Raw genomic sequence first — 26995 nt, 5'->3', positions numbered from 1 at the left:
ACATACAGACAAACGGATGGTCAGGTGGACGTGTAAGCGGACGGACAGCGGAGGCTTAGTAATAGAGTCTCATTGGCACCCTTCACGTACGGAACCCTAAAAATTGATACGAGTCGTTGCAATGCTAAATACTTTTGGGTGCTCACACCTATTTCTTCATAAAATGTTTGTAAAACTTCAGTTTGGTATGGTAAGATGTCTTTACTTGCCTTCATATTATCGACAGAATTTGGTTTCAAATGTCTATCTGTTAGTCGAGTATTCCTTACAGTGCCACCAATCCCACCTACCGCATATATTTTTTCAATGATCTGACACGCAAATAGCACGGCGATTAGCGATGATTAGGTCCTTTTTCTGAAATTGTTTAAATGACATTTTAGTAGATGTGGAACATCACACATAATATTATGATATACTTTTTTGCCATTCATAATATAATAATAAACATTCAACCCATCTTTGCCACTGCGAAGGAGATTGGTAAACTTTTTTTTAGAAAAAGTGCTATTATGCCATAAATGATCTTCTTAACGACTTAAATATAATATAAATAAAAATATGGGTCTCCCTGCTAGGGCCCGCTGCACAGACCAAATTGCAACACCCAAAACTGGGTATCTATAATACTACCATAGTATTTTGTTCCAAACTAGAGGATGCCCGCGACTTCGTCCGCGTGGATTTAGGTTTTTAAAGATCCCGTGGGAACTGGTTGATTTTCCAGGATAAAAAGTTGCCTATGTCAATTACAGGGACGCAATCTACCTTGGTACCAAATTTCATACAAATCGTAAAGCGGATAGGTTTTTAAGAATCCCGTGGGAACTCTTTGATTTTCCGGGATAAAAAGTAGCCTGTGTCCGTCCCCGGGATATAAGCTAACCCTATACCAAATTTCGTCAGAATCGGTTAAACTGTTGGGCGGTGAAAAAGTAGCAGGCAGGCAGACAGACAGACAGACAGACAGATAGACAGACAGACAGACACACTTTCGCAATTGTAATATTAGTATGGATGTTAGATTTAAGGAAAGTATTTATGGAATTGCTATAAAAAACAAATAAATAAAAAATATCTTCATGTGCATCTGACATCTGAAACTGCTGAACCGATTTTTAAAATTCTTAGACCAGTAGAAAGCTGAGCAATTCATGAGTGACATAGGCTATATTTTATTTTCAAAAAGTTAGAGATCTTTACTAAAATTGTAATTAGCTACCTGTGCATGTCACTTTTTCATAGCTTAACAATAAAACCAATTTAGATGTATATCAGAAAGATAGCTTGCATCCTGAAGATGGATACCATACTATTTATACTGGAAAATTAAATAAAGTCTAAATAAAGCCATTATTGTTTTACTACAGACAAAATGACGGGTGTAAGCTTGTATAGTGAATGTAAAATAAGTAGTACAGATTCTTAATATGAGGTGTATGACAATAGTCTGCACATTGTATAAAAACAGAAATCAGCCAAGTTTGTGTATTTAATCCTTAGTCTATGACATTCAATTCCATCAGCCTGTATGCGTTCACTGCTGGACATAGGCCTTTCCAAGAGTGGGCCACCAAACACGGTTCTCCACCTTCCGTGTGGACTATACAAATTTCAAACCCCTATTTTACCCCCTTATGGGTTGAATTTTCAAAAATCCCTTCTTAGCTACGTCTACCATAATGACTATTTGCATACCAAATTTCAGCCCCATCCGTCAAGTAGTTTGAGCTGTGCATTGGTAAGTCAGTCAGTCAGTGATTTTTATATGTATAGATATATGGTATGATATTTAATAAACCACTGTTTTACTTGCCTCAATTTGTTCATAGGAATGCAGGTATAGTTCCAACATGTTTCTTTATCAGTTTTGTTGCTTCTCACACAGCACCTCAGGTGCAGGATTTCACTGTGTTCCCAGTGTAAACACAAATTCAGATGATCAACTCCTTATTCTGGAAAGTTAAGGCAGAAACATAAAGTAAATGGTAAATTATATTATCATTCATTAATAGAGTAAATTTTCTTTTTTTAGCTCAACAAAAGAACCAGTTTTGGAGAAATCCCACAGAGAAACAGCTTGCATCTGGAGACAAAGATAGGCATTTTAAGAGCCATGCTTTTTATCCTAGAAAATTAAAGAGTATCCATCTCATAGATAGGAATTTTGAAAAACCGAAACAAAGTCATGAGTATCAAAGTGTTTATTTTATAGGAAGCTTTGAAGTGTATTAAAGAGTTCATACTTCACAATGAACAACATAATGAACATTTTTAGCCACTCATCAGTGAGAATATCCCTGTTTATTTGGTATAATGGATATATTTGGATTTGGCATGTTTAATGAAGAAATTCATCTGAAATTAATCCATACCAATATTATGAACGTGAAAGTGTAACTGTAACTTTTCACAGCCTATCCATTTAACCAATTTTGACGAAATTTTGTGGTGATAGCTTGCATCTCGGAGATGGATGCAGGCTATTTCTTGTTCCATGAAATGAAAGAGTTCTTAAAAATCTAATTCCACGTGGATGAAGTCACAGGCATCATCTATTTGGCACTGAAATAGCTTGCATCCTGGAGGAGACATAGGATACTAATTTTCATCCCAGAAAATGAAAGAGTTCCCATGGGATTTAAAAAATCTAAGTCACGCGAACAAAGTCGCGGGCATCATCTAGTAATACTTACTCTGTGATGACAAAACTATGCTTTCCACCTCCGTAATTGCAGTCTTATATAGTTATGATACTGCATGCATGTATGAGAGTCCCTTTAGCCTTTTCCATCCAGTCGTTCTCGTCCAGCCACTCTCCTGAGGTAGTTTTTCCAGCAGCTTGCACTTGGAGGTTGTTTTACATACCCTTATCGCCTTCACAGTAAGAACACCCCCAGAAGTCCCCAGAACCCCCAGAAGATGTTTGGTGCATCTTCGGCATTCGCTAGATGTGGGCCACCTTCCTTTGATCTTCGTGAAAACGCAAAATGCAAGTCCAAACCAAGGAATACATTTCTCAATCGCGGTTATGGTTATTAGCGCTCACTGATTCTTTATACGAGTGTATACAAAACAAGTATACTCAATTTAAGAAAAAAAGACGATAAATTTCTAAGAAAAACATATGAAACAGTGATTTAAATTGGCTAAAAAGTTTTCGTATTTTATTGATTTCTACGTTACGCCATTTTTACAGTGTTGTCGACATTTGATTTTATTTCCCCCAAATTCAGATTTTTAATCGTACCTATTGAAATGAGAAATCCAATGAACGACATTGAACATTTTTATATTTTGTATGTTACTGCTACTCTGTTTTATATTACTTTATTCAAAAAATGGTTATCATGTTATATCACTGTAATTTCAAACCTAAATATATTATTTTACTTAAATTTGCTCTATGATTCTTAAAAACCTTTAATTTTGGCAACATGAAATTTAAAGTTAAATCCAATAAAATATTATACTTTTTTCTATAAAAATCTAAGCTCGTTTTTCTTCCACCTTTAGGGTAAAACCCTTAGCTGGTCACACTCCTTGTGCGACCATTCCATATAACTATAATACATATAGTAATAAAAAATTTCAAACGTGTGCGTAAAATATAGCTGTGGTAGTGAAGCGAGAAGCTTAATGTCTACCCATACTAATTATGTGAGATAGAAGACATGTACTTGCAATGTACCTAAGCATATTTGAAATACCATAGGATAGCCGGCCCTGGATTGGACGTATGTTGTTTTTTTGATGGGTGATCAAATATTAAAATTACAAGTATCTTTTTTTTAATAAACAGCTAATTTATCAGTTTAAAAACAATTAGAAAAGTACCCAATTTACTTACTTTAAAACAAGCAAAATCCGTTTCATGAATCAAACCTAAATGAATGAAATAAAACTTTTATTTAAATTACGTCGCAAAAATTAAAATGTCTCAACAGGGTGAAAATTTAGATTTCTCTGGTTTATTTAAATTAGATGTTCTTGTTCAGCACGAAATTGTGAATCACAGTTTTTATGAAGTGGGTCTGAAGAAGTTTTTATCACTTTCAAGTGACAAGGAATTGGTGTTTCTTTACATAAATTCTCAATCGGAACGATTCGATAATGTTTACGATTGGGATTTCGTGGACAACCCGGTGTATTGTATGTGTTTTGAGCCGAGCGGGACCTGGGTTCTAATAGTCAGTGACCAAAAAGTACTACTTGTGCCGTTTTTGCCAAGATTCATCCCACAAGATACATTTGATTGCAAGTGGTCCCTGTCAAGTGTTACAGTTTTGCCTCTCATTGACTTGCCACAGCCTACATCGGTTGTGTGGTGGCTGACAAAAGAGTCTGAAAATATAATCATCATAGCCTCCAAGGTCTGTAAGTTCTCAAAAAGAACCCAGTTTAATCTATAAGAATACCTAATTTAAGAATTATCTATCTATACATATATCTAAAAGAAAAACACTAACTACCACTGTGCAGCTCAAACTACTGGATGGGTTGAGGTGAAATTTGGCATACAGCTAGCTAGCTATTATGGTGTAGATGCTAAAAAAGGATTTTTAAAAATTCTGCCCCTAAGGGGGTACAATAGGGTTCGAAAATAGTGTAGTCTATGCGGATGAAGTTGTGGGCATAAGCTAGTATAAATATAAATAAAAGGACATATTGATTGACATCAACAGACAATTCAAACTGCTGGATCTAGAAACTTAAGGTATTGCATGTAGGTTTTCTCTATAATCTAGAAGCCCTCTAAGAAATTCAAGAAATTCCACCCCAGCAAGAGGCAGTGGATCAGCTAACTATTGAAAATGATAAAGAAAAATATAGCCCTACTTCCTATGAAAATTGAAAGCAAGTGTTTTCTAAAATGTACTTCATATTTATTTCAGTCAGGAACAATAATATTTTACTCTTTGGAGACTCAGAGTGTTGTTGGTGAGACAAAAGTTTCTGAGGAAATAGTTGATTTGCAGATTTGTTTTGATGACTCTCTAGATCTACTAGCCCTTCTAGTAAGTATAAATTCAGTGGAAACTAATTTTTGAGATGAAAAAAAGCCTGTCCATCCTGGATATGCAGGCTTCCTGGATACTAAACGTTAAAATTGGTTAGACCATTGGTCATGAAAAGGTAGCAGTTTTACAAACATACTTTCACAAGTTTAATATAGCAAAACTCTTTTTACTATTACTTAAATCTGAAAAATTCGATAATTTTTTCATAACCTTACTTAAGTTCACTATTATTTGAATATTTTAGATATCAAAAGGCCCTACTCAACAATGGAAGTTAGTATTAGAACATAGATCATTTGGTTATAATTGGCTTCAACAAATGCGAGCTCAAACGGATAAAGAGAAGAAAGATGGTTTCATGTCCTATATAAAACAATTGTCCAAGGATAAAATCACATTCTTCACACAGAGCGGATCCAAAGGTTAGTTTGATAACTTCTACTACCCTACAGATACTGTAATTGTTTGTTGGTTTATTAGTTTACACATGTGTTATGCAAAAATGATTTTTTAAGGCTTCTTGCTGCATGAAATTGGGGTTAATCTCTCTAGAAGTAAGGTTTAGCTATGGCACATAACCACCCACTTTCAGTCACTACTGGCAAAAAACCACCACAATCACCAAGCAATTTAGAAAAAAAGAAAAGAAAGAAAAAAACGTTTATTTTTGAAAGCTGTGCCACACTTACACCAGTCTACAGGTTATACAGGGTATTTAGCATAGTAGTGCAAGTGCCACACACATTCCAAGTTAGTCTGTTTCCATCTTGGACTTACGCTACCAGGAGAAACTGCAGTCAAGGTTTTGCCAATACCAAATTAAAATATAAAAAACATAGACTTGGGTTCTATTCAACCAATCAAATGTTGCACAGTATGTTAGTCTAAATATATTATGTTTATTAAGCTTAAGTCAAGACAGATGGTCTTCATTTGGATTGCACAGTAGGTCAACAGTTGTAATGCAGTTATTTCAACTGTAATAAAACTGCAATGCAACTGCAATTTTGCTTGTGATTTGCAATATAAATGCTAGATCAAAGTCTAGACCAGATCTGCACAGTTTCATCTGTGTCCAAAAATATTTTGAAAACACTTTTTTTTTAGATGAAAAACCTCAAACAGTGGAATATGTGTTGAAGCCAACAGAGTATTTGCCCAATTATCGTAAGAACTCAAACAGCTGGGCGCTGACTGCACAGTATGTCAATGGAAGACACTTCTTGACTGCTTTTGAACTTAATGAAGGCATTGTTACTGTAAGTTTCCATAAATAAAAAATACACACTTCATTTTGTAATTTAGGATTACACATTTGATTTGAACTGACTATATTATTCATAAATAACGGACAAAGTAACAGAAACAGAAAGCTAGTCATAACTAGCTAGTTTCTGTTACTTTGTCCGTGTGGATTTAAGTTTTTAATTTATTTTGAAATTTCTTAGAGAGAACCTATTAAGTATAACAAATACACATCAATTTTATAGATCCAGCAGATTGAGCTGCTGTGCTAGCTGTTACAGTTTTTAGGGTTCCGTAGCTCAAGAGGAAAAACAGAACCCTTTTTCGTTTGTTCTCATATCTGTTTGTCCGTCTGTCAAGATCACTAATAATAATTAGCTAAAGGAAACAAGCTTTTTCCTTCATCCCAAAACATTTTTAAAATTACCTCAATTTTGTCAGTTTATGGTCAACACGTAATATAATTCTTAAAGCACTGTACCCGAAGAGTGCCAACGGGATGCTATTACTAAGCCTCCACGCTCCGTTTATCCGTCCGTCCATCTGTCTATTTGTCAACAGGATGCATCTCGTGAACTGTAATAGTTAGAAAGTTGAAATTTCACAAGTTGTATTTATTTCTATTACTGCTACAACAACAAATAATAAAACATTCAAAATAGCTGCCATGACAGAAAAAAGAAAAAAAAGTTATTTCTTATATGGACTGATTTTTTGGTTTATTTAAGCTTGAAAGCCCTGCAGAAGTGACACCAACAAGAACACTGAGACCCCAAATTAAGAAAGATGGCCTGTATACACAGGGTCTATGGTCGCAGAGATTGGTTTATTTATTACGAAATAATGAATTGGAAATACACAGTGTTCAGTTCTCACAGTTTCAGGTAAATATAAAGTGAAACTAATCTGCAGTCTGCTGAAGCTAGGTCTACCAAAGCCTTTTGCAGCCTTTACCTACTGTGATCATATGATAGTGAAAAGCTGGAACCCAGCTATGAATTATCTTCTTCCTGGCGTTTATCCCAGCTTACGCTAGGGTCCACTTTCTTGCTAAGTCACTTCCATATTGCTTTTTTTAAAATTCAGATACAAGTTAGCTCTTGACTGCAATCTCACCTGGTGGTAAGTGACTATGCAGTTAAGATGGAAACCGGCTAACCTGGAAGAGGAATGGTAGTTTTTATTTAACCCATATCTCCTTTGGTTTCTACATGGCATCATACTGGAATGCTAAATTGTTTGGCGGAATGGCTTTGTTCTTTGCGTAGATCTTATGATGCTCTTGTAAACCAGTTCATCTAAGCACATTAGTACATTTGGGTCACAGGTAACCTCTATCTTTCTCCACTATGTCTATGAGACTATGTGGTAAAAATATATGATATGATTGGTTTTTAAAGTTCCACACTTTAAAAGGAAAAACGGAACCCTTATAGGATCACTTTATTATCTGTGTGTCTGTCTGTCTGTACGTCCGTCCGTCTGTTGTGTCTGTCAAAAAAAACCTATAGGATACTTCCCGTTGACTTAGAATCACGAAAAGTAAGAAAGTGGGTCTTATAGCACCAGTAAAGAAATAAATTCGAAAACAGAATATGTGGTTACATCACAAAAAAAATTAACAAAAAAATTTATTTACTAAATCACATGGCGCTGTTTTCATTAACTTGCTGTGTTGCACATAAAAATATTGAAATATTTTGTACGATGGTACGGAATCCTTCGTATGCGAGTTCGACACGCACTTGACCTTTTTTTTCTAGAATGAGACTTTACTGGGAACAAAGAGAGACTTCTCGGAACTTTGGTCTGCGGAGTTAATAGGTGACGTCCAAAGAGCCTACCTCATGTCCGCGAAAGAGCCGCCTTCAGCGGGTGGAGGATGGAAGGAACCCACGTTCATGTGCGACTTGCAGCTACCGCGGTTCATACTCGAGCCCTGCCTGATTGTCACCTCCCGCGGCGCTTATGTGTTAAATACTGTGTAAGTTTCATAATCACACTCATATTATAAAGGAGATAGTTTGTGTGTATGTTTGTTACTCTTTCACGCAAAAACTACTGGAGAGATTTGGCTGAAATTTGGAGATAGATTATATCCTGGATTAACACATAGGCTACTTTTCATCCCGGAAAATCAATGAGTTTCCACAGGATTTTTAAAAACCTATATCCACACAAATAAAGACGCAGGCATCAGCTAGTGGAATCAGTTCCAGAAAGACAGATATACATACTTTCGCATTTATAATACTAGCTAATGCCCACGACTTTGTTTGCGTGGATATAGGTTTTTAAAAATCCCGTGGGAACTCTTTGATTTTCCGGTATAAAAACTAGCCTATGTGTTAATTCAGGGTATAATCTATCTCCGTTACTTTCAGCACAATCCGTCGTGTAGTTATTGCGTGAACATCCATCCATACATATTCACAAACTTCCACGTTTATAATATTAAGTAGGATTAGTATGGATGGATATGTATTTAATTTACAATGTGTTCAGGTGTGAGCCCTGCGAGTGGCTGGTGAGCCTGATCATGCGCGGCGGCGCGGGCGCAGAGCTGTCGGCGGCGGCGCTGGGCGCGCCCGTGCCCGTGCTGCTGCGCGCGTCGGCCGACATGCTCATGTCGCGAGGCAAGATCGCCGCCGCGCAGTACCTCTACTCCCTATCACAGGTGAACCCTTGATCGCACAAAACTTTATTAAGGCCGCAGATGACATTATGCATAATGTGACACGATATACTAATAAAAAAAGTGGATAAATGGAATAATTCAAATGTTGCTGCCCTTCACCACCTGGGTGGCCTGGTGCAGTTCGACCGCGCGTTCTACCAGATCCTTTTTCCAAGCACAAGCAAACTGGAATCAACTCCCATCGGCGGTGTTCCCACTACATTACAACGTATGGAAAGGCCGGCAACGCATCGGTGGTACCTCTGGTGCTTCAAATGTTCATTGGCGGAAGTGATTACTTAACATCAGGTGGACCCGCCTGCTCGTTTTCTCGCTTTTTTATTATTTAAAAAAAAATGTTCTGTGTTGTCGTAGAGTCAGCCGGACGGCTGGGTTGCGCGGCTGGGCGTGTTCGGGCGCCTGCACGAGCTGTCCATGTACAAGCAAGTAGGCAATACCGGCAGCCTTGGCAATGCCGCCATTACGGCCAAGCTACTGGCTCTGTTGCTGAAAATAGGCACTAATAGCGAGGAAAACTTTGATGTGTTAGTATTATACAATTCTCTTATGCTGTAAATCATATACATAATCAGATTATTGTAAGGGTCGATTTACATTAGCAGCGAACTGAAGCGAATTTTTTCAAATGTACGGACAATATTGACTTCTATATCCACAATGAAAAGCACCAATTTCTACCGAGAAGGAATTTTGAAAAGGAGGAAGGAATTACCGCGAATTTGCCATTTGGGTAAGAAGTGCTTTACGTGGTGAAGATAGCAACAGATCGACGTGATTTTTATGCATAGATATAGTTCATAGATATAGAGAGTGACATAGCTTTTTACCTAACTGGAAAATCAAAGTCTCACAGGATTTTTCAAAACCTAAATCTACACGGATAAAGTCGTGAGCATCAGCTAGTAATTGTAATAAGAATGCTTCAAACATAAATTTTAGGAATTCTTATTACAATTAAAAAGATGAACGTTCATATATTTTATAAATTATATGATAAATCTTTTCAGGGATGTCAAATTCACAACATTAAATCCCTTGGAGCTGCAAGAGCTGACTTCCATAGCAGCTGCAATAGGACTGTGGGAGTTGGTTCCAATATTTAGCATCCACAGAGGGCATCCGAATTTGCTGTTGAATGCCATAAAATTCAGGAATGATATTTGCAGAGGCGCCATAGTTTGCCTGCTGAAACAGAAATGTCTCGTCCCAATATTGTTGGAGGAAAACGGACAGTGGTTGTTTGATTTCATCACTGAAAAATGTAATAAGTTTGACACAATCATACTAAAGGTAAGATGAGACAGCGCAACAGCAAAGTTTGATAGCTATAGAGTGATGATTGCAATCATCTTTCTTGCTATTAGATATCATGCACTATTGTAGCAAGAATAGCGTTAATTCAACCAATTAAACTAAAATGACAGGTCTAAATATATCGCTATCTCTTTCATAATCCTTCCTGCAGAAAAGGATAGCACTAGATTTAGATTTTTCAATGGTTTATAGATTGTGCACAACAGAACTAGTCACACTGGTGGTATTCATGGTCAAAAAAATAATTATTAAGATAAATGAATAATGATTTGTGTATTTATACATTAATTATGGTTTCAGAGACTATGTTTATGGTTAAATCCGTTACAAGATCAACTGCGACCCATATTACGCGACTTGAAACAAGGAATTACTTCCATTTATGTAAGTTAATGAAGTGTAAGAATGAACAAGGTCAAAAGATTTGTGATGCCATTGTATTGATTTTATCGTGTGATCTATAGTTATGGGTTTTACTTTATTGCAATTTGGTGGCTCTGAAGACATTTTAGGCTCCTTTTTTAGCAGGGATGTGCATTGCTAAGTCTAAAACTGACTAAATTACTTCATTTTCATAACTTAACCCATCTGATGGAAAAGATTCAAGGAGCGACGGTTCCACGGAGAGAAGTTTTCGAATTGAATTTTGAATGTTTTTGAAAATATAGATTCTCTAAAAGGGTAGTACAGAAAACATAGGTTCGTTTGTGATTGGTTGGTCACTCAAAATGGTTAACGCCCATTTACTTCTTTGTATTTGTCATTTGTATCGGATTACGCAACAGAGAGCACTCTATATTAACTTCTCTCCATGGATAAAGTATAGTGTATATATTTAACACAGTAATTCCTCAGTTCCCTGTTAATAAGATAGTCTGCGCGCGTGTATATCTAAAAGCTATTTACACGTTACAGGCTACGCGAATGCTCCAACTGATATCAACATTCATGCACGTGGCATGCGTCATAGAATCTCGTAACCCCTGCCTAGACATCCACACAGACATAACCCAAGAGCCGGAAACGTGGAAGAATCAATTCACACCCAGAAGGTCTGTGTCTTGTGGTCTGGGCCACTGGGCGGTAGCTGATGACGGAAACGCGAAAATAATGGTGGCGAATACGCCCGTCAATACTGAGTTGATTGGAATGGTCGTGGATGTGGCGTGTGGGAGGCACCATACGCTTTTGCTGACGGAAAATGGAGTAAGTTTGTATCACCTTACGGTCCGCCGCTGTTTCGTAAATTCTTATCATTCTGAACTATTTTAATTTTGCTCAAAATTGAAATGTGAAAGATTGAAGATTTTTACCCCAACCCATTTTCATGTGATATTGATAATTAAGAATGTATCTACCGAGTTATTTACAAATGAAAGTACTTAATCTTCAATGTTATGGCGAAAATCTCAAAATCTTTTTATATCAAATCAATAATGTTGTTAAATTTTATAGCAAACTGTTTGCCAATTAATTTGGATGAATTGAAAAGGTTTGCTCAACAATTTTTTGTATAAACTGTTGCTGTTTAAAAAAACAATGTAAAAAAAGTCATTAATTGTGCTGTGTATGTTGTTGAATTTTTAGTTATCGTCGATATTGATTGGTCTACAGGATAAGGGAACAAATGTGGTCCCTGCTTTTATTTAAAACCACTATGTAAGAGGTTGATGGCTGTGTTAGATGGTGAAACATTGGATTCTATCTGACTCCACATCGATAATGTATAACTTACCATTTTAACAGATATATGCCGCCGGGGATAACACATTCGGGCAGCTAGGCGTGGGTAGCAGCTGGCCAGGCGCTATAGGGGATTCGGCAAGTCCCTCTGGTGCGTTGTTGCACGTGGAGTTTGAGTGGACCGCGCCGCTCGCCGTTGTGGCGGCCGGGCATTACCACTCCGCTGCTGTGGATGTCGGCGGGAGGCTTTATACCTGGGGGTGAGTGACTACATGGGGAGGAATAAATTATTTGAGGGGCAAGTGACAGTTTGGGGGTGGAATATACCTAGTTAGGGGAAAAGTGATTACTTAAAAAGGGGAAAAGGGGGCTAAATGCTCACGGTGAGACTGTGAGGAGGTGAGGAGCATGGGAAGGCATAAATGAGTGTGGGGAAGTATGAGTACTAATATTATAAACGCGAAAGTTTGTATGTATGGATGTTTATTACTCTTTCACGCAAAAACTACTGGACGGATTTGGCGTAAATTTGGAATGGAGATAGATTATACCCTGGATATCCCGGGAAAATCGATAAGTACCCACGGGATTTTTAAAACCCTATATCCACGGGAACGAAGTCGCGGGCATCAGCTATTAATTACCATTTGAGAAAAACGTTATCAAAAAGACTATGGGGGGGGGGGGGGGGGGGCAGCTTAAATCCGAGCCTAAATGGACAGGCTGAACACGACTAGAGAGCTAGAAACCAGAACAACCATTTTATAGCAGTGCTTTTGTCTGCAGTTGGGGAGTGCACGGGCAGTTGTGTTTGGGCAACATTAGTGATCAGTTTACGCCTCAGTTGGTTACTAAGTTTCAAGGACGGAAGGTAAGTCACAAGTTTGTCTTTTTCTTCAAAAATAGAAATCATTCACTACTGAAAATTTTCAAAAATGCACTTTTTATGTGTGCTTATCTGGTCTATTGGTCATCAGCTGAAAGTTGGCAAGTTTCCAGTTGGAATTTTATTTTATAAGTACCATATGTTTTTTATTTAATGAACTAGTAAATTATCGTAATTGTAACATGTTGGCTGGATTAGGTCAGTCAAAATTATAATGTTAAAAAAACCAGGTGTGGGGCTGGGAACGCCCGTCAGAAGCGAAGCTCATACGCATTTTTCAGTGAAAGTAAAAGAACAAAATTGCGAACACGAAATTCCCTCACAGGGATCCCTAGATGTTCGATTTTGAAAAAATTAATTCACAGTGGCGGCTAGATTTTTTTTTTAATTTACTAGTGCTTGAACTTTTAGGTACTGAATGTCGGTTGTGGTGCTTGCCACACGGTGGTGCTGATGAAGAATGGCGAGGTGTGGGCGAGCGGCGCGGGCGTGTTCGGGCAGCTGGGCAGCGGCGCGCGCGACAAGAGCGCCGTGCCGCTGCGCGTGCGCCTTGCAGACCCCATCGACACCATCGCCGTGGGCTATTTCCATAATGTGAGCTTATAGTGATGAATAACGGCACGGGCCTGTTTGGGTAGCTAAGAGAATTTTCCCTTCCAAGATCAACTTTGAAAACTCGAATAGGGATTCCTTTTTGAAGATGCCCGAAAAGCGCAACTGTGCGCTCTGTGCAACGGTCGTGCGCTCTGTGCAACGGTTGTCATTAGCCTTGCGTTACACTTAGCTCTTTTCAGAACTTCAGCGTTTGATACGAAGTTTTTAAGACTTAGTTCAGGTTTTTAAAAACCCCTTAGGAACTCATTGATTTTCCGGGATAAAAGTAGCCTATGTGTTAATCCAGGGTATAATCTATCTGCATCCCAAATTTCATTCAAACCCGTCCAGTAATTTTTTCGTGAAAGAGTAACAAACATACACTCACGTACATACAAACTTTCGCCTTTATTATATTAGTGTGATAATATAGGGTAACGCTGTGTGTCACAGTTGGCGTTGTCGAGCAAAGGCCAGCTGTGGTGCTGGGGCGCGAGTCCGCAGCAAGTGCGCGCCACGCAGGCGCGGCGCTCGGCCAGCCCCGGCGCTGCGCACGCGCCGCCCGCCGCCACGCTCGCGCCCGACCCGCACCTGGTGCCGCAGCTGGTGGACACCACTAACGTTGCGGGAACCATTGTGCAGGTACTGTTTACTCTCTCACAGGAAACATAGCTTAGGCACAGCTCCACTCTCTCACGGGTAACATTGTACAAGTACAATTCACTCTCTCACGGGAAACATTGTACAGGTACAGTTTACTGTCGCACAGGGAACATAGCGTAAGTACAGTTCCACTCTCTCACGGGAAACATTGTACAAGTTCAGTTTACTCTCCAACAGGGACCGTAGCTTAGGTACAGTTCTACTCTCTCACGCGGGTAACATTGTACAGGTACAGTTTACTCTCTCACAGGGAACATAGCATAGGTACAGTTCCACTGTCTCACGGGTAACATTGTACAGGTACAGTTTACTCTCTCACAGGGAACATAGCATAGCAGTTACACTCTCTCACAAGTAACATTGTACAGGTAGAGTTCACTCTCTCACAGGAAACATTGTACTATTAACACGGGCATATTGTACAGATAGAGAATAAGACTAGTGCTTACTACTGTGCCAGGGAGACCATATTAGTCGAGCCATTCTCAAGTGATGATCTTTACATACATATATACTTACAATCATTTAAAATGTACACTTGTAATATTTTTCTTACAGATGGCAGCAGGATGGCATCACTCATGTATAGTAAATAACGTTGGCACGATATACTCCTGGGGTCTTAACTTTGATGGCCAACTTGGTAAGTTTTAAGTTTAATCATCTTGTTTTGTTTGTTTGTCTCTTGATTGCGATAAAACTTTCTACAGTTATCGTTGAAAGTTTTCTGACATATTATAAATAAATGCATAAAACTTGAGAAAATACGGTTCGCTGTACATTAGACTACCTTTTGACATGACAGTTGACACAGAGCAAACATGGCGAGTCCTTTTTAACCCCCGACCCAAAAAGAGGGGTGTTATAAGTTTCACGTGTGTATCTGTGTATCTGTGTATCTGTGTATCTGTCTGTGGCATCGTAGCGCCTAAACGAATGAACCGATTTTAATTTAGTTTTTTTTGTTTGAAAGGTGGCTTGATCGAGAGTGTTCTTAGCTATAATCTAAAAAAATTAGTTCAGCCGTTTAAGAGTTATCAGCTCTTTTCTAGTTTTCTTGTAGAAAAGAAGGTTAGATAACCGTTAGGTTCATAATATTATGTCAATAGACAAATGTCAAGCTATCAAGATGGACGTTGCCTAAATACATAATTATTTATTTGAAAATGATGTTTTGGAAAACTCAAATACTTTGGATCGTCGGGGGTGTTATAAATTTTTAATTTACACTTGTTCAAATTTACGCACTACTGTACCATAAATAATTTTATACCTATAATTTTTGACCCCACAATTAATTTTGAAATCCAAAAAATCACTAGCCTTATTTCATAGTTATGCTATGACTTCTGCCGGCGTTTCCCACTGACACCCATTTTTTTTTAAACCTTTCTATTTCTCTTTCAATATCTAAAACCACTATAGTAAAATCAATAAAACCAATAAAATCATTTTATAGGCAGTGGAGATCGCAAACAAGTACAAATACCGACGGAGGTGAAGATCCGTACCGACACGCAGCCCGACGGTGTCCGGCCCAACAAGTCGCCCGACAAGGAGCACCCCGACGCCAGGTCCAAGGCGCTCGTCGCGTGTGGCGGAGACTTCACCATATTCATAGATGACGACGGACGGGTGTATGCTACTGGGAATATGCATTTGCAAGTAAGACATATTTTTTAGTTTTAAATAATAATGCATTGTCATGTTGTAAGGCATGTTTTGGTTCACTTTTAACGAATCTACACCTGAATTTCTTAGGGTTATTAAACCTAAAGGGGGAAGGTATTGGCCATGGCCAAAAATCGACTTTCGGTTGGTCACAATCTCAAAAGTATTATTAACTAGAGGATGCCCGCGGCTTCGCCCGCCTGGATTTCGGTTTTTTAAATCCCGCAGGAACTCTTTGATTTTCCGGGATAAAAAGTAGCCTATGTCCTTCCCCGGGATGTAGCCCATGTCTGTACCAAATTTCATCCAAATCGGTTCAGCGGTTGGGCCGTGAAAACGTAGCAGACAGACAGACACACTTTCGCATTTATAATATTAGTATGGATTACTAAGCCTCTGATGTCCGTCTATCTGTCTGTCAGCGAGCTGTATCTCGTGAACCGTAATAGCTAGACAGTGGAAATTTTCACAAAATGTGTATTTCTATTGCCGCTATAACAACAAAATAAAATATGTAAACATATCAAAGTGGCCGCCATGAAAATTAAAAAATATTTGAAATTGTTATTTCTTATACGATTGTAGGGAACCCTTCGTTTGCGAGTCCGACTCGCACTTGACCGATTATTTTGGTTTCGTACTTTATCTTTGTATTGATAACACGTTAACAGTTACAGATTTCATTTCATATTAACTAATTATTATTGTTTGTTATAGGGTACTAGCGAAAAGGAGAAACCGAACAACCGCGTAATAATGATGAAGACAACAAAACGGGTCATAAAAATCCCGGCCAGTCGGAGCAACAACAAATTCCTGTTCCAAGCGGTCGATTGGATCGACATCATGTTCCCATTCGACATCGATGACATCCAACGAAAGCCGATCGAACCTAGGCTGAACCCACTGACCTGTCTCGCCGATTTCAAGAAGAAATCCTGGGCCGACGATGTCATTCTACTCCTGAAACCCTGGATCAACGAGGAGACCCTCTACCACAATCCAAACATGGCCGCCAAGTTGGCTTACCACAGAAAAATGTACGCGGATTGCCTGAGGTTCATGCTCGATAACCTGAAACGTGGGGTTCAAGAGGACCAGTTCTATGTGACCCATCATGCCGATCTAGACGACGCTAACGTTTCACGAAAGAAAGACGAGCTCAAGATAATCATAACTAATGTTATGTCCAAACGTATCAAGGATATATCTATGACGATTCTGAACGAGGAAGCCTATCCACTGATAGACCCGAACGTATTCCAATCCTTGCCGTGTTGTTGCGACGAACTCAAGTATACAACTAAACGAATCATCCCGAAATCTGTACCGAATATTACAGAAGCCAATCTGTCTTCAAAAGCGGCACAGACCATAGATAAATGCATTAGTATTTTCCCCGTCGATAGCGCGCTGTGGGAATCCTGTTTCCGTTTTGCGAAAGATTTTTATTTGGAAAACAATTTGGTCGTTGAGGATTTGGAAGCGGTCTTGCGCAAATATATGGAGACCAACGCGAATACTATGGCGGCGGCGATCATGTATTCGAACGATTGTGCTCAGTACAGTGAAATATTGTCACCTAAGTTCTATTTGAATATGTGTAGCGAAATATTAGATACTTGGGGTTGAACTTCAAGTAATATTCAATAAAGGAACCTTTTCTCTTTTTAACATTTGCCCAAAGTATAACGTGGGACTTAATAAAAATAAAATGGAGGAAAGAACGCGAATATAAGTTAGTGTCAAAGATGTGAAACTGAGGTCACATTTGTGAAGAATTATGAGATTTTTTAATCGCTATACTTAGTAGCGTTTTGAGGCTATACTACGTAACGTTTTTCCACTATTTAAATAGCTCGTTTTGAAGAACGAGTAATATTCGTGTCAATTTATAGTTAGTTTTGCCTATTATAACATCTCACGTGCGAAAATAGGCATTTCAATAGAAATAATGAGTGAACCTTTTTACTACACCTATAATGCTCTACTTGTGGCTACAGTGGCTCACTTAACAATTAATACTCTTTCTTTTAAGAAACTTCGATAAGCTTATTATGATAGGAGGATTAAAACTACATCCTTTTCAGTATTTTACATGCAGATATACTTTTTAACTGTGTACTTATCGCGCAAAATGTTGCAAATTAGTGGCTCATTAGACAGGGTGTGATTAGAACGTTATCGAAAACTTAGCACTATTATTATACTACCCATACCTACCTATCACAATCCAATACCAATAACCTTTTGCCTTATAGTCAATCCAATACCAATAACCTCTTGCCTTATAGTTTTCGTTATTTAGTATTTTTCAAACCCGTAATGTCTGGGCCAATGCCCCGCTTACGAGGCGTCATTGACCCCGCAACACCTATATCTACGTAACATTCGTTAATATAACGTCAGTCAGATGCTTTATTTGCTCTACAATGCGAACTTTTGAAAAATTCTGAATTTTTATGGCAAGTTGTGTATACTAATAAAATGGATCTAAAACAACAGCCGACTTCAGCCGTCTAAAGTCTGCTATTGATGAGAAAACAACGTTCTCTACATGACTGAACACAAACATTCGAAAAGTCTGCTGACATTTTGTGGGACTTCATTAATGTCCTTTTATAATTCTGCTAACTTTATCTTCATGTGTATTATTATCAGTATAGTTTGCAAATCTGGGCATAGCTTTAGTAAACTTGGTCAAATGTGTCGATTATTCTTTTAAAACAAGTTATGTATGTGTACCTGTAATATGGTAATTTATTTATTATTATAAAATTTTGTCCTTATACATACATGTGCGTGATACATGACCATGACACTATATTCAGCAGATATGTAGGTACTTAAAATAATAAATAAACAAATATTTCGGGTTATGACAGCTCTTTAATATTTATGTTGTCATAACCCATATATTTGTTTTAGCACACTTCGTTGTAACTTGTATTTTAGGGTAATTTATTTAATGTTTAAGGTGTCAACGCACTTGAGATGCTCTGCGCGACGCGGCTATTCTAGTTTAAATATGAGTTGTACGGAGCATAGCGCACTTAAGCGACGCGGCGCGGCAAAATGTAGTTTTATATGAGTTTGTATGGAACAAGGTGCTGCCGCGTTGCGCAGCGCAGCGCAAATGCGTTTGGACCCTTATGTGTAGTACCTAGTAATTTTACTCTTAGTTGTTTTGTGCAAGTAGATGGTAACGTTTTATATAGGTACTGTTACTTTACTAACGTTTTATTAAACTAGTCAATGCTGTTAGATGTTTTTTGTTAGCGATTTATGTATCTTAGACATGCCTTATTGCCGTCCGGAGATAATATAGCTGCATACTATATTTTCAATTGTTTTTAAAGTTTGCTAAATATAGTTTGTTAAATATCCATTTTTATTATTTATTTTTTTATCTTTGACAAACATACTCCGTCTACTAAATGCTTGCTATTAATATATATATTTATTGTGATATATAGGTGAATTAGCTTATTTTATAATATAAATATGTATGTTGAAAAAATATAATGTTATTTTTATAAAACATTTAGTAGCGTTATCGTATAATTATTCTGATCTATCATTGATGGAGACGTGTACAAGGTTTTCAACGAATTTATTTTTGTTTGTGATAAGTAGTTCTTTAAATTTTTTTAGAAGTTTTGTTATTTTACTCGACAAATATTTGTTAAGCCATAGTGTGTGCATTTCATATTCAATGCAAATAAGTGTCTAGATAATAATTATTATTTATTGTTAAAGTCAAATAACAACTATTACTAGTATCAATAGTAATGCTGTATATTTATATAAGATCGTTATATAACTGATAACACAATTCCGGACTCGGGAGATCGCGAACCATAAAATATAATAAAAATCGGCAATGCTCGCTATTTATCGTCCCGTCCGTCGTCTACCGATATTAGTAAAGATTATTTTTTTGTTTAAAATTGCAATTTTTTTACAATCGTATGTATTTAATTAACCGTTACATTTATTATTTAATATGTTAATAAACAAATTATCACTAAGTAATAGTAATAATAATTGTTATTTGACTATAATTAAGTACTACTAGATACTGGAAGTCGTCATTATTAGAAAATACAGTAAAAGCCTGGCGATTTTTGTATTATTATTAGGAGCTGTTACATTAGGGAGCAACATTGCGACGCGCAAATATTTCTTGTATATTATGTATTAACAGTGATTCTGTGCCATTCTAAAAATTGTTTTGTGAAAACCACCTGGAAGTTCTACATTCTGCTTGTATAATAAAATTATTCTCTTTAAGGTAATTGCTATTTGACAAATCGCAAAAATGCTGTACTTTGAAGTAAATTGTTTATTTTTCTAAAGCATTAACAGCTATTAAATACATGCAATTAAAAACTTCAGTTTGTGAAGATTATAAGGGCCTCTTTTTATTTAGTATACATTATCCCAATAAAAAAAAAAACCAAGTTGAAAACATTGCTGTTCGCAACTTGTTCTGTAAAAGTTTTCTTTAACATCTTGATACTTTGAAGCCAACCTCCAGAAAATGATATGTTTAGGTTTAGCAATCAATTTTAACTGTTAGTTTTATACTAAATGTTTTTCGTTTCTTAAATAATCTAAAACTAACCAAAAAACTTCCTGTGCTATTTATTTTCTTGCAGGCGCTCTATGGAATTCAGTGTCCACTGGACTGTCATGGCGGAAGGACTGTGCGCGTCATTTCGTCGCAAAATATTATTTAAAATGAATTTAAGCTTATTATTTTTGAATGAAAGTTGTGTTTATAATCGTTGAAAAATAAAATAGGGATTTTTTCATTTCTAAATGAAGCCTGCTTATATACTAAATTTTATTCTAAAGTTACGGTTTTACCAGGTAAATACTCGGAGGTTGTCATAGATTATGATGACAGATAGTAAGTGTTCTAAATAGGTATTATACCTATGTTAGGAGATAGCGCGCCTCGTTCCGGGTGCCGTGTTCCGAAATGGATTTCGTAGTAGTGCAAGTTTGGTGCAAGCCCCACATGACGGAGGGGTATGCGTCAGGCATTTCCTGTGTACAAAAAAAAGACCTATATTTCGGATCCATATTTCATCACTGACAATATGCACTATTCAAAGACTGTTCTTCAAGCATTGAGGAATTTTGGACAGAGACATCTCGAAGGTTCCCGAAGGCTGCCTGAGTTAGATTTGTCGGCTAGCTAGCTTTTTTCGAAATTGGACTTACTTAGCTGGATTGTGTGTTAGAGCTTTCTTATGAGATATTATATGTACATAATATAACCATGGGTCTCATAAGAAAGCTCAGATTCATGCTGCGGGCAATGGGGAGAGCCTAAAGGTTGGAACGCCATTTCGGCGGCCGTGTTTCCTGCCATATATACCTTAGATACCTGCAAGCCAAGAGTGAATAGGCATCTTCTAGGTAAGCGTGCTCCAACTTGGACCTCATCATTGCTTTCTTTAAAGCATGATTGTCGTCAAGCGCAAGCGCAAAGATTCAGGCGGCGCAAACCCGTAGCATGTGGAAGACCCTATTAAAGACCTATGTTCACTGTGGACGTCTGTCGGTTGATGTTGATGATTATGTCTTTAGTGCAAGTAGTTCAGTAGTTTCAGAGTTTATCGATAACAAACAAACAAACCTTTCCTCTTCATAATATATGTAGTTAGTAGCGCAAACTTGGAAAAAAATCTCGTGGACACTCTTTGATTTTCCGAGATAAATGTCATTTTACCTGACAGCCCTAATCAATTTTATCTTAATAACTAATTCATAACCGTTAAACCTAAGTGTCAAAATCTCGTTTTTCTAGTCGAGTTCCGTAGGCTCTTTGAACCCACTGCATTATTATCCCAAGAAAACCTACCATTAGATGTAGGAATAATGGAAAGAGGTCACAACCCTCAGCAATAAAGAATACGATGCGGAGAGAGATGTCACTCTCAAGGTCTTTAAATGTATCCATGCAAAAAACCACGTCGACTGGTTGCTCCGTTGCAGCGTGATTGAATATTAAACCAACAAACACACTTTCGCATTTGAAATATGGCCAGTGATTATAAGAAACAGTTTAAATCTCTCTCTGCTCTCTGAGAGACGTTAGGCAAAGTGAACACGAATTATGACACTTCCGTGTTCTTATACAAGCTTAGGTCTCTCAATATTGTCAATTAATGTCAAATTTCTTTCTCAGATCAAAACCTAGTAAGTGGTTTAAATTCAAAAGAAGTTTAGGCCGTAGTTCTTTCTGGTCCAATGCGGAATGGCATACTTCACACACCTTTGAAAACATGGAAAACTTGCAGGTATGCAGGTTTCCTCACGATCTTTTCCTTCGCCGTTAAAGCAAGTGATATTAAATTGCTTAAAACGCACATAACTGAAAAGTTAGTAGTGCGTGATTCCGGGATCGAACCCCCGACCTTCGATTAGGAGGCGGACGTTCTAACCACTAGGCTATGACAGTTCTTAAATTAAAGGGGTTTAAATATTTTAGTGTGAAGACTGGCCAACACATTTATTCATTACATGTGCATCATTTTCTTTTTTAGGGTTCTGTACCTCAAAATGAAAAACGGAGCTCTTAAAGGACCACTTTGCTGTCTGTCCATTTGTCCGTCCGTCCGTCAAGAAAACCTATACAGTACTTCCCGTTGATCTAGAATCACGAAATTTGTTCTCGGATTTATTCCTTTACTTGGGCTATGAGAGTTGAGACCTATCTACCTGCCCATAATTCTAGGTTAACGGGAAATACCCTATCAGTTTTCTTGACAGACACGACAGACGGACAGACGGACAGAAAGACAGACAACAAAGTGATCCTATAAGGGTCCCGTGTTTCCTTTTGAGATATGGAACCCTAAAAACATTATGTAAGTATGCAAAGTATTTCCCTTGCAAACCATATTTTAACAGTTGACATGTAGAGGTCATTGACTTTTCCTATCTTACTTTTAAGTTTTAATGCATTATTAAGTATTTACTGTTTTGACATGGTATTTAGATAATGGGTGATATTTATTTTATTTAATCTAATTCCTTTTAAAAACTTAGTAAGGCGCATTAATCTATAAAAACCTAGCCAGTTCAAAGACTTACTATGTTTTAAAATGGTCAAAGCGACTTACTAGCTTTTAATTTTACTTTAATGTGGGTGTCCTTACAATACAACGGGACATACTATGAAAGTTAGGCTTATGACATAAAACGATTTTCGGAAAAATGACATTTACTTTGTTTTGATATGGGGCGGTCGATATAATTAGGTACTAGGGTAAAGGCTCGAGTAAATGAACAGATTGGACGTTTTTACATGTATTAAGAGCTGGAATAAAAAACCGGCTGATACACCTTTTTTAAATATTTTCTTACAAATTCTTACACTTTTTTCAATTTCAATTTCAAAACCGTGTTCCGTTCAAACCGTTCAAAAGTGCGTGTGCGTGCGTCCATGTGTGTGTGTGAGTGTGTTGTATGTTTGTACGAGTGTTTGTGAGTGTGGTATTGCGTTGTATAACCACATGAGTAGCGAACAGAGTCAAAGCTTCATACAAGCGCGCTACGATAGGTACACTACTACAAGCTTGAGGCGCGTGTGTGCGTGAGCACAGGCGCTACGTCGCGTACGGAGAGAAATCGGTTTATACCGGCTCGGCCTGTGCTCAAGTTCAGGGGCTGCAGTACACGTCGCGCGTCGTGTTTTCATTTAATTTAATGTTAATGATAATAATTTAAATAGTGTTTAAAATCTATTTTCTTGAACTGTCATAGATTTTGTTCAAAATCAATATCTGAGGATCCCTAGGATCACAAAACAGGAAATTGTTACCAAAATTTAAAAAAATCGACGCCATTTTGAAATTCTTTGTTAATTGACCGATTTCGTTCAAAATCGATATTTAGAGCTCCCTGGGATCACAAAATAAGAAACTGTTACCAAAATTTAAAAAAGTCGACGCCATTTTGAAATTCTTTGTTAATTGACCGATTTCGTTCAAAATCGATATTTAGAGCTCCCTGGGATCACAAAATAAGAAACTGTTACCAAAATTTAAAAAAGTCGACGCCATTTTGAAATTCTTCGTTAATTGACCGATTTCGTTCAAAATCGATATTTAGAGCTCCCTGGGATCACGAAATAAGAAACTGTTACCAAACTTTAAAAAAGTCGACGCCATTTTGAAATTCTTTGTTAATTGACCGATTTCGTTCAAAATCGATATTTAGAGCTCCCTGCAATCACAAAATAAGAAACTGTTACCAAAATTTAAAAAAGTCGACGCCATTTTGAAATTCTTTGTTAATTGACCGATTTCGTTCAAAATCGATATTTAGAGCTCCCTGGGATCACAAAATAAGAAACTGTTACCAAAATTTAAAAAGTCGACGCCATTTTGAAATTCTTTGTTAATTGACCGATTTCGTTCAAAATCGATATTTAGAGCTCCCTGGGATCACAAAATAAGAAACTGTTACCACAATTAGAAAAAGTCGACGCCATTTTGAAATTCTTTGTTAATTGACCGATTTCGTTCAAAATCGATATTTAGAGCTCCCTGGGATCACGAAATAAGAAACTGTTACCAAAATTTAAAAAAGTCGACGCCATTTTGAAATGCTTTGTTAATTGACCGATTTCGTTCAAAATCGATATTTAGAGCTCCCTGGGATCACAAAATAAGAAACTGTTACCAAAATTTAAAAAAGTCGACGCCATTTTGAAATTCTTTGTTAATTGACCGATTTCGTTCAAAATCGATATTTAGAGCTCCCTGGGATCACAAAATAGGAAACTGTAACCAAAATTTAAAAAAGTTGGCACCATTTATAATTCTTTCTAAATTGACTGATTTCGTTCAAAATCGATATTTAGATCTATTGATCGATATTTAAACTAGGCAATCACAACAAAAACAAACTTTACCATCTTGTTGAACAAATAACTATTGTTAATTAAATTGTATCCTCCAGTGCCAACCCTACCAAAATAGTTATAAAATTTGCTCGCTTCTTAGAAGCTTTGCCTCTGTTTGCTACTCTGTGGTATAACACCATGTTAGTAAATCTTAGTATATTTTTAACCGACTTTAAAAAAAGGAAGAGATTCTGAATTCGTCGGTATCTTTTTTTTTTATGTATGTTCCCCGATTACTCAAAGACGCCTGGACTGATTTGGATTTTTTTTTTTGTTTGATAGGGTATACTTTGCAAGTGGTCCCATATAAATTTGGTAAAGATCTGATGAATATCTTTGAAGATGGAGAACAGAACTCCTCAATGGATAAGAGCAAATTCAATTTTTTTTTAATGTATGTTCACCGATTGCTCAAAGACGCCTGGACCGATTTGGAAATTATTTTTTTTTGAAAAGCTAGGTATACTTTGCAGGTGGTCCCATATAAATTTGATGAAGTTCTGATGAATATCTTCTGAGATGGAGAACAGAACTCCTCAATGGATAAGAGCAAATTGCTCGCGATCAGTGTAATTGCTTAGTAAACAGTAGGGTTTTAGCTGGGCATGGCATATTATTATAGTACAGTGGGGCCACTAAAAATTTTGAAATAAATAATTTTCAAAAGAAAAATAAAACCGACTTCAAAAACCACAATAACTTAAATTATTTTTTACTTTTTAGTGTTTGTGATTTTGAAATCGGTTTTATTTTTCTTTTGAATTTTTTTTATATTTATTCTGGTATTCTTCTTTCTTGGATATGGATCCCTCTTGGGTATCCCCATTTCTCTCTGTCTTTGGTACTATCAAGCTAATTTTCTCTCGCGATTTGCACAATAGCATTAGACCAACGCGTCTTCGGTCTACCTACCTGTCCTTCTTTCATCTGTAAAAATCGATACAATATGACCATTTGCATTGCAGTTTTAGGGCATGTCTCAAGGTGTCTGTAGGCTTTGTCTTCTTTCTTATGTCTTCAATTCTCACTTTGAATATTTTTTGCTTAATTTATGCAACTTGCCATCGCCCTTTAGCAAGTTACTATTTCTTTTTATATTCTTTGTCTGGACCCATGTTTGGCTGGCATAGGTAAGGCATGGCAGGATGCATGTATCTATAACGGATCTTTTAAGATGTACTGGGTAAGCTCCTTTCATTCTTTCCTTTTGTGCCCAGTAAAACAAGCATACTCGGGCTACTTTGAGAACCCATTAGCAGCTAACAGCAAGGCCTGGACTCCAATTTTTATATGTGGAAGCTGTATTTCCTCGTTGCGTTTATGAGCAAATAAGAATAGTTAACTACTTTTACTAAAAAAAAATTTTATTATTTGGCGCGAACCATCTAAACACCATGATGATTATTATTTCTGCGTTGTGAATATTACCAGAAGAAACAGCAAAAAAATTGTTCCAAGCGGCTCTATTGTAACTTGCAGTCTGCAATTTGAACGATTCTGACTTCTGGTGATAAATCTGTACCTCAGCCCCAACCCAGTACCTCTAATCTACCATTTCAAGAACTTTCAGAAGGTAGTGACGATGTAGTGACTTTTTTACATCTCAACTTAGACCATTCAATCAAAATTATTTGGATCACTTAATGAGAGATCTTAGATTGTCTAAAAAGCATCAGAACATGTGGCTTCTCGGCTCAAAGGAACAAATCTGATAACATCAGACACTTGTGTTACGGTATATTATTCTCACTACTCTTAACACATTCAGTAGCTGATGTTGCACTTCCAGCGACTTGGATGCAACAAGGGCGTTAAGTTTCATTTTCTCTGTAGTCATTTGGACTGTTTTCCAGAAAATTTAGGTGACTTTCAAACTGAGATAACTATACCAAAGGGGATAATATCATATGAAAGGGCTCTATTATACATTCTAAAACAGGTTTTATTTATTATTATTATGTAAAAGAGTTTTTGATTTATCGCGCAAAATGTAGAAAAAAATATACAATAAGTCAAAAACTGAAAATCTGACATTTTTTTTTAAATTCCAAGCCGAAAATATACTTAAGAATTTATTAATAGGAATCGAGAGTTTATGCACTAGATAGAGTTCGTTCATTCACTGAAATTTCCAGTTCATTTACTGGCAATTTATCCTTTTGTTAAATAAAATAATTTATAATAATTAATACCACGCATTTTATTTGATTTTTTGATATACTGTGTACAGATACACAAAAAATAAAAATTATATATAGAACAATTCTCATATATCTTAATTTTAGGTGAAAGTC

General features: G+C 37.0%; 1 long non-coding RNA gene and 1 pseudogene across 1 annotated transcript; one reads left to right on the top strand and one right to left on the bottom strand.

The window, feature by feature from the left end:
* LOC123867036 overlaps positions 1-20062 on the top strand; it is a 31184-nt pseudogene extending 11122 nt beyond the window's left edge.
* LOC123867038 lies at positions 1817-3511 on the bottom strand. Its single transcript, XR_006796314.1, has 2 exons — positions 2697-3511; positions 1817-1955 (listed from the first exon to the last, which is right to left on the bottom strand). It is a non-coding gene; the product is annotated as an uncharacterized LOC123867038 (long non-coding RNA).
* Positions 20063-26995: the final 6933 nt, after the last annotated feature.

The sequence above is a fragment of the Maniola jurtina genome, chromosome 7 (assembly GCF_905333055.1).
Source record: "Maniola jurtina chromosome 7, ilManJurt1.1, whole genome shotgun sequence".
Taxonomy (NCBI): Eukaryota; Metazoa; Arthropoda; class Insecta; order Lepidoptera; family Nymphalidae; genus Maniola; species Maniola jurtina.
The sequence above is the reverse complement of the archived record's forward strand: the minus strand, read 5'-3'. Positions and strand labels throughout refer to the sequence as shown.